Genomic DNA, 9895 nt, shown 5'->3' on the forward strand with positions numbered 1-9895 from the left:
GGGGAAAACCTGTGCCTTCCATGGGGAGCACCTGCAAACTCCTTGCAGATTGGGCTGGAATTGAACTCTGGAATGCCCCGATCTGTGATAGCATCACGCTAACTGCTATGGGAATTACTTTCAATGCTGGTCACCCTAGGAAGGATGCGGAAGCCTTAGAGAGGGGACAGAGGAGATCTACCAGGAGGCAACCTGGACAGAGAATGGTTGATGAGGGAAGGGTGAGTGAACTTGGGCTGTTTTCGTTGGAGTGAAGGAGGATAGAAACAACTTGGTGTAGATACAGTGGACAGCAAGTGCCTTTTTCCCAGGGCAGCAATGGCCAATACCGTAGGGCAATAAGATGAGTGAAGAAAAGGTTAGGGAGATATCAGTGGAGCAGTTTTGCATAGAGTGGTGAGTCCCTGAAATGTACTGCTGGGGGTGGCTGATACAATAGGGACAATTAAATCTCTTAACTAGGCATGAGGAAGTAAGAAGAACAGAACATTATAGGTTGTGTAAGAAGAAAATGTTAGGAGGATTGTGGAGTGTGTTTCTATTGGTCAGCACAACATTGTGGGGGTGTTCTACTGTTCTATGTGCAGAGGGTGAATTGTACAACTTGTGTGAATCCAGAAACTTTGGCAGTAACATCAATTTCATAGGACCATGTGATTTCCATTATCTGACATAGAAACATAGAAAATAGGTGCAGTAGGCCATTCAGCCCTTTGAGCCTGCACCACCATTCAGTATGATCTTGGCTGATCATCCAACTCAGAACCCTGTACCAGCCTTCCCTCCATACCCCATGACCCTTTAGCCACAAGAGCCATATCTAACTCCCTCTTAAATATAGCCAATGAACTGGCCTCAACTGTTTCCTGTGGCAGAGAATTCCACAGACTCACCACTCTCTGTGTGAAGAAGTTTTTCCTAATCTCAGTCCTAAAAGGCTTCCCCTTTATCCTCAAACTGTGACCCCTCGTTCTGGACTTCCCCAACATCAGGAACAATCTTCCTGCATCTAGCCTGTCCAATCCCTTTAGGATTTTATACGTTTCAATAAGATCCCCCTGTCAATCTTCTAAATTCCGAGTATAAGCCTAGTTCATCCAGTCTTTCATCATATGAAAGTCCTGCCATCCCAGGAATCAATCTGGTGAACCTTCTTTGTACTCCCTCTATGGCAAGGATGGCTTTCCTCAGATTAGGGGACCAAAACTGCACACAATACTCCAGGTGTGGTCTCAGCAAGGCCTTGTACAACTGCAGTAGTACCTCCCTGCTCCTGTACTCGAATCCTCTCGCTATAAATGCCAGCATACCATTCGCCTTTTTCACCGCCTGCTGTACCTGCATGCCCACTTTCAATGAGTGGTGTATAAAGACACCCAGGTCTCATTGCACCTCCCCTTTTCCTAATCAGCCACCATTCAGATAATAATCTGTTTTCCTGTTTTTGCCACCAAAGTGGATAACCTCACAAAGTGAGTCCTGACGAAGGGTCTCGGCCTGAAATGTCGACTGCACTTCTTCCTACAGATGCTGCCTGGCTTGCTGCGTTCACCAGCAACTTTGATGTGTGTTGCTTGAATTTCCAGCATCTGCAGAATTCCTGTTGTTAACCTTACATCTATCCACATTAAATTGCATCTGCCATGACTTTGCCCACTCACCTAACCTATCCAAGTCACCCTGCATCCTCCTCCCAGCTAACACTGCCACCCAGCTTTGTGTCATCTGCAAGCTTGGAGATGCTGCATTTAATTCCCTCATCCAAGTCATTAATATATATTGTAAACAACTGGGGTCCCAGCACTGAGCCTTGTGGTACCCCACTAGTCACTGCCTGCCATTCTGAAAAGGTCCCGTTTATTCCCACTCTTTGCTTCCTGTCTGGCAACCAATTCTCTATCCACATCAATACCTTACCTCCAATACCGTGTGCTTTAAGTTTGCACACTAATCTCCTGTGTGGGACCTTGTCAAGCGCCTTTTGAAAATCCAAATATACCACATCCATTGGTTCTCCCCTATCCACTCTACTAGTTACATCCTCAAAAGATTCTGAGATTCATCAGACATGATTTTCCTTTCACAAATCCATGCTGACTTTGTCGGATGATTTCACTGCTTTCCAAATGTGCTGTTATCACATCTTTGATAACTGACTCTAGCAGTTTCCCCACCGCCGATGTTAGGCTAACCGGTCTATAATTCCCCAGTGTCTCTCCCTCCTTTTTTAAAAAGTGGGGTTACATTAGCCACCCTCCAATCCTCAGGAACTAGTCCAGAATCTAAAGAGTTTTGAAAAATTATCACTAATGCATCCACTATTTCTTGGGCTACTTCCTTAAGCACTCTGGGATGCAGACCATCTGGCCCTGGAGATTTATCTGCCTTTAATCCCTTCAATTTACCTAACACCACTTCCCTACTAACATGTATTTCCTTCAGTTCCTCCATTTCACTAGACCCTCTGTCCCCTACTATTTCCAGAAGATTATTTATGTCCTCCTTAGTGAAGACAGAACCAAAGTGGTTATTCAATTGGTCTGCCATGTCCTTGCTCCCTATAATCAATTCACCTGTTTCTGTCTGTAGGGGACCTACATTTGTCTTAACCAATCTTTTTCTTTTCACGTATCTATAAAGCTTTTACAGTCAGTTTTTATGTTCCCTGCCAGTTTTCTCTTATAATTAGGAAAGGGAAAAAAGATTAAGCCCTTTGTCCTCCTCTGTTGAACTCTGAATTTCTCCCAGTCCTCAGGTGAGCCACTTTTTCTGGCTAATTTGTATGCTGCTTCTTTGGAATTGATACTATCCCTAATTTCTCTTGTCAGCCACAGGTGTACTACCTTCCTTGATTTATTCTTTTGCCAAACTGGGATGAACAATTGTTGTAGTTCATCCATGCGATTCTGACAAAATATGGAAATAAAAATAAAGGATTAAATTGATATAATTTCAAATAGGAACTAACTTGTAAAATAAATTTTGAAATAGTCATGGAATGATCATTTGTTACTTGTTTTGCCATAACTTGAATATCTATTCACTATTCCATGCTTCTACAGATACACTCTTACTATTTTTGTCAGGTTACCTTATTAAAAATAAGTCTGAGTGAATTAATTACATAAGGTACATTAGATGCCTTCCAGATGACCCCGTGCAAGTTACATGTCCTGTAAATTCTGTGAGAGCAGAGGAAGAGGTTTTTGAATTTGCTGTTGTAAAACAGTGTTGAAAGGGGAATTGTTCATACTGTGTATTATATAATGAAGAACTAGGAAGCCATTAACCATAATGCAAAATGATGAAGGACTTATCAATGGGATATCATGGTATAGTAGAAAAGTACACAGAAACAGAACCTTTGGTCTATACAGTCTGTACCAAGCTATTTAAACTGCTTACTCCCATTGACCTGCACTTGGACCATAGCCCTCCATACCCCTACTATCCATATACCTATCCAGATTTTCTTAAATGTTGCAATCAAGCCCACGTGCACCACTAGCATGAATTTTTCCCTCATGTTCCCCTGACATTTTTCACCTTTCACCTTTCACCTTTAACCAATGGCCCCTGGTTGTGGTCCCACCTACCCTACGGGGAAAAAACTTGCTTGCATTTACCAATCCATCCATACCTCTCATAATTTTGTATATCTGTATCAAATCTTCTACATTCTAAGAAATAATGTAACCTATTCAACCTTGTTTGCACCTTTCCTGGCAGTAGATGATCAAAACTACACACAATACTCCAAATTAGGCCTCACCAATGTCAACATAACATCCCATTTCCCGGTCTCGGTACTTAGATGTATGCAGGCCAATGTGCCAATACCTTTCTTGCATTATAGTTAATGGCTCCCTAATTCTTCATTATATAACACACAGTATGTGAACAATTACCTTTTCAACACTTCTTTATCTACCTGTGATGCCATTTTCAACAAATTATGGATCTGTATTCCCAGATTCCTTTGTTCTACCACACTCGCTAGTGACCTATTCACAGTGTAAGGACCTACCCTGAATGGTGCTACTAAAGTGCAATACCTCACATTTGTCTGCATTAAATTGCATCTGCTATTTTTCAGTCCATTTTTTCCCAGCTGGTCCAGATCCTGCTGCAAACCATGATAGCCTTGTTGTCCACTACACCCCCAATCTATGTGTCATCCACAAATTTGCTGATCCAGCTAATCATATCATTGAGATCATTGATATATGTGTCAAACAACAATGGACCCAGCACTGATCCCTACAGCACTCCTCTAGTCAGATGCTTCCAGTCAGATAGAAACCATCTACTACCACTCTCTGGCTTCTCCCACAAAGCCAATGTCTAATCCAGTTCACTACCTCATCTTGAATGCTGAACAACTGAACCTTTTTGGCCAACCTCCCATGCAGGACCTTGTTGAATGTCTTACTAAAATCCTTGTAGAGAACATCCACTGCCTTGCCTTCATCAACTTTCCTGGTAACTTCCTCGAAAAACTCTGCAAGATTGGTTAGACATGACCTACCACGCACAAAGCCACCCTGACTATCCTTAATCAGCACTTGTTTATCCAAATAATTAAATACCTTTTCCTCAGATACCTTCTGAAAACTTTCCCACCTCTGATGTCAGGTTCACTGGCCAATAATTTCCTGGTTTATTTTTAGACCATAAGGCATAAGAGCTGAATTAGGCCATTCCATCATAGCTAACCCTGATCTCTCTCAACCCCATACACCTGTCATTTGGCCATAACTTTTGATGCCCTGACCAATTGGGAAACTACCAATTTTTGCTCTAAATATACCCATGGTCTTGGCCTCCACAACTGTCTGTGACAGGGCATTCCACTGATTCACCACGCTGGCTAATTCCTCCATACCTCTGTTCTAAAGGTTTCCCCTCAATTTTGAGGCTGTGCCCTTTAGTTCTGGACAAACCCAACAAAGGAAACATCCTCTCCACATCCACCCTATCTAGTCCTTTCAGCAGTCAGTAGGTTTCAATGAGATCCCCCTGCATTCTGCTAAATTCCAGTGAGTATTGGCCCAAAGCTGCTAAACACTTCACACGTTAAACCTTTCATTTCCGGAATCATCCTCGTGAACCTCCTCTGAACTCTCTCCAATGACAACACATCCCTTCTGAGATATGAGCTCCAAAACTGTTGACAATACTCCAAGTGCAGCCTGACTAGTGTCTTATAAAGCCTCAGCATTATTTTATATTCTATTCTCCTTGAAATGAATACCAACCTTGCATTTGCCTTCTTTACCACAAATTCAACTTGTAAATTAAGCACCTAAGAGTCTTGCATGGGGACTCCTAAGTTCCTCTGCACCTCAGATGTTTGAATTTTCTTTCCAATTAGATAATAGTCCGCACATTGTTCCTTTTACCAAAATGCCTTATCATACATTTCCCAACACAGTATTCCTTCTGTCACTGTTTTGCCCATTCTTCCATTTTGTCTAAATCCTTCTGCAATCCCAATGCTTCCTCGACACTACCTGCCCCTCCACCTATCTTTGTATCATTCACAAACATTGCCACAAAGCCATTCATTCCATTATCTAAATCACTGACTAACAATGTGAAAAGTAGCAGTCCCAATGCTGATCCCTGAGGAAAACCACTAGTCTCCAGCAGCCAAACAGAAAAGACCCCTTTATTACTACTGGCTGCCTCCTGCCTGTCAGCTATTCTTCTATCCATGCCAATATCTTTCCTGTAGTCCCATGGAATTTTATCTTGTTCAGTGGCCTCATGTGTGGCACCTTGTCAAAGGCCTTCTAAAAATCCAAGTAAATGACATCCACCACCTCTCTGTTCACACTGCTTGTTATTTCCTAGAAGAACTCAAAACAGATTTGTGAGGCAAGATTTCCCTTTACAGAAACCATGCTGACTTTGACTTATTTTATCATTAGTCTCTAAATACCCTGAAACTTCATCTTTAATAATGGACTCTATCACTTTCCCAAACACTGAGGTTAGTCTAACCGTCAAACATTTTCCTTTTTTTTTTTGCCTTCCTCGCTTCTTAAAGACTGGAGTGACATTTGCAATTTTTCAGTCCTCTGAAACCATGCTAGAATCAAGTGATTCTTGAAAGATTCTGTCTCTTCAGCAACCTCTTTCAGAACTCTGGGATGTAGTTCATCTGGTCCAGGTGAATTATCCACCTTAAAACCTTTCAGTTTTCCAGGCACTTTTCCCTTTCTAAAAGCAATGGCACTCCTCCTGCTCCCTGGCACACTGCTAGTGTCTTCCACAGTGGAAGATTGATGCAAAGTACTTATTAAGTTCAACCACCATTTCTTTATCTCCCATTACTACCTCACCAACATCATTTTCCAGTGGTCCAATATCAACTTTCACCCCCCCCCCCCCACTCTTCATAGAACTGAAAAAAACTTTTAGTATCCTGCTTTATATTACTGGCTAGTTTGCCCTCATATTTCAATCTTTTCTGTTCTTATAGTTTTTTCATTGTCTGTTACTGGATTTTAAAAACATCCCAATCATCCAAATTACCACTCACTTTTGCTGCATTATATTCCCTTTCCTTTGCTTTTATGCAGTCCTTAACTTGCTTTATCAGCCATAATTGCCTGCCCCTGTAATTTGAGAACTTCTATGGGACATATCTATGCTGCACCTTGTGAACTATTCCCAGAAACTTCAGCTACCTCTGCTCTGTCGTCATCCCCGCCAGCATCCTCCTCCAATCCACCTGGGAAAGCTCCTCTCTCATGCCTCTGTAATTCATTTTATTCCATTGCAATACCGATAAATCTGACTTATGCCTCTCCCTCTCAAACTGCAGTATGAATTCAATCATATGATCACTGTATCCAAAGGGTTCCTTTGCCTTAAGTTCCCTAATAAAGTCTGGATTTTTACACAACACTCAACCCAAGATAGCCTTTCCTTGTTTAGGATCAAGCACAAGCTGCTGTAAAAAGCCATCATATGTGGATTCAACAAATCCCCTCTCTTGTGATTGGACACCAACCTGATTTTCCCAATCCCCTTGCATATTGAAGTCCCCATTCACAATTGTGACATGACCCTTATTATATGCCCTTTCCAGCTCCCTTTGAAATCTCCACCCCACAACTTGGCTACTATTTGGAGACCTATATGTGACTCCCATGAAGTTTTTGTTACCTTTGCAGTTTCTTAACTTCACCCACAAAGATTCGACATTCTCTGACCATATGTCACCTCTTTCTAAAGATGTAATTCCATTTCTTACCAACAGAACTACACCACCACCAATGCCCTCCTGCCTGTCCTTTCGATAAAAAGTATATCCTTTGATAATAAGTTTATTAAGCTCCCAACTATGACCCTTTTTTTTAGCCATGACTCAGTGATGACTCATCATACTGACCAATCTCTAATTGCACCCTGAGTTTGTCCACCTTATTCTGAGTGCTACATGCATTTAAATACAGTACTTTCAGTTCTGCATTCTTTTCCCTTTTTGAATTTTGCATCTGTGGTGCAATTTAACTTTTTGCTCTGTCTGCACTTGTGCCCAATCGTTGGCTTCTCCCTCCTTAAATTCATACTACACCCATCATCTATTTGTAAACTTCACCTCTATCTTACTGGTTCCCATCCCCCTGCCATATTAGTTTAAACCACTCCCAACAGCTCTTTCAGACCTGCCAGCAAGGAGATTGCTTCCCCTCAGATTCAAGTGCAAACCTTCCCTTTTATTCAGGCCACACCTGCCCCAGAAGAGGTCCCAGTGATCCAGAAATCCAAATCTCTGCTCCCTGCTCCAATTCTTCAGCCACGCATTTATCTGCCATCTCATTCTATTCCTATCCTCACTGTTGTGTGGCACAGGCAGCAATCCCGGGATTACTACCCTTGAGGTCTTGCTTCTCAGTTTCCTTCCTGACTCCCTGTATTCTGTTTTCCGAACCTCCTTCCTTTTTCTTCCTCGGTCGTTGGTACCAATATGTACCACAACCTCTGGCTGCTCACTCTCCCATTACAGGATATTGCAGATGTGTTCAGAACCCTCACGGACCCTGGCAAGTGGGAGGCAAACTACCATCTGTATTTCTTTTTCACATCCACAGAACTGCCTGTCCTAACTATAGAGTCCCCTATTACTGCTGTCATCCTCTTCAGTTACCTACCCTTCTGAGCCACAGGGCCAGACTCAGTGCCAGAGGCACGACTGCTGTTGCTTCCCCCAGGCAGGTTATTCCCCACCGCCTCCCCCCCACCCCACCAACAGTACTCAAAATGGAGTACTTATTGTTCAGGGGTGACATCTGTCGCGTCTAAAACAACGGCACCTCAGAATATTGAGCTGCCAGTCCTGCGCTTCCTGCAGCCAAGTCTCACAATGTCATAATTCCAGGTGTTGATGCATGCATTGATCTCATCTGCCTTTCCTGCAATACTCCTTGCATCGAAATATATGCAGCTCAGGACATTAGTCTCGCCATACTCACCTTTTGGCTCCTGACGTTGCCTGAGGACTTAACAACATCTGTCTTCACAACCTCCCCTCTAACTGTTCTGGCACTCTGGTTCCCATTCCCCTGAAACACTAGTTTAAACCCCACCATGTAGCACTAGTAAACATTCCTGCCAGGATATTAGTCCCATCCAGTTTAGATGCAAGCTGTATCTTCTGTGCAGGTCCCACCTTCCGTGGAAGAGAGCCCACTAATCCTAATATCTTATGCCCTCCCTCCTACACCAGCTCCTTAGCCATGTATTATTTAGATTATGAGGACACTCAGTCCTCGTTTATTGTCATTTCTTAATGCATGCATGCATTAAAAAATGATACAATGTTTCTCCAGAGTGATATCACAAAAAAACAGGACAAACCAAAGACTAACACTGTCAAGACACATAATTATAACATAAAGTAACAACAGTGCAGAGCAATACCATAATTTGATAAAGAGCAGACTATGGGCATGGTAAAGATAAAGTCTCAAAGTTCCGCTCGACTCCCGATAGCCCCCGATAGCAGGCGGCAAAAGGGAGAAACTCTTCCTGCCATAAACCTCCAGGCACCGACAACTGTCGATGCATTGGAAGCACCCGACCACAGCCGACCCTGAGTCTGTCCAGAAACTTTGAGCCTCCGATCAGCCCTTCGACACTGAGCACCATCCCTGCTGAGCGCTTCGACCCTGTCTTGGCTGCTGAGCAACAAGCAAAGCCAAGGACTCGGGGCCTTCCCCTTCGGAGATCCTGGATCACACAGTAACAGCGGCAGCGAAAAAGGCATTTCAGAAGTTTCTCCAGATGTTCTTCCGTTCTCTCACGTGTCTCCATCTAATCAGGATTGTGCACGGCACCCTACTTGACAGATTACAGATATCATTCACCGGAGTGGCCGCACAAGCTGCATCGCGCCGCCACCTTCTCTTCCTCCTGTACAATATTCCTAATATTCCTACTTCTGGCCTCACTAGCACGTGGCATGGGTAGCAATCGTGAGATCACAACCTTGGAGGTCCTGCCCTTTAACAGCATCTAACTCCCTGAACTCCCTATGCAGAACCTCGTTACTCTTCCTAACTATGTCACTGGTACCTACATGGACTCTGGCTGTTCACCCTCCAATTAAAAATGCTGAGGACTCCATTCAAGAAGTCCTGGACCCTGGCACTGGGAGGCAACATACCATCTGGCAATCTTGTTCTCATCCACAGAACTTCCTTTCTGTTCCCCTAACAAATCCCCTATCACAACAGCTTGCCTCTTCTTCCCCCTTCCTTTCTGAGTCGCAGATTCAGACTCGGTGCCAGAGACCTGACCACTGTGACTTTCCTCTTCTACCCCTCCACCCTCCCCCAACAGTATCTAGAGTGGTATACCTGTTGCTGAAGGGGATGGCAAT

Source organism: Mobula birostris, chromosome 1 (assembly GCF_030028105.1).
Source record: "Mobula birostris isolate sMobBir1 chromosome 1, sMobBir1.hap1, whole genome shotgun sequence".
Taxonomy (NCBI): Eukaryota; Metazoa; Chordata; class Chondrichthyes; order Myliobatiformes; family Myliobatidae; genus Mobula; species Mobula birostris.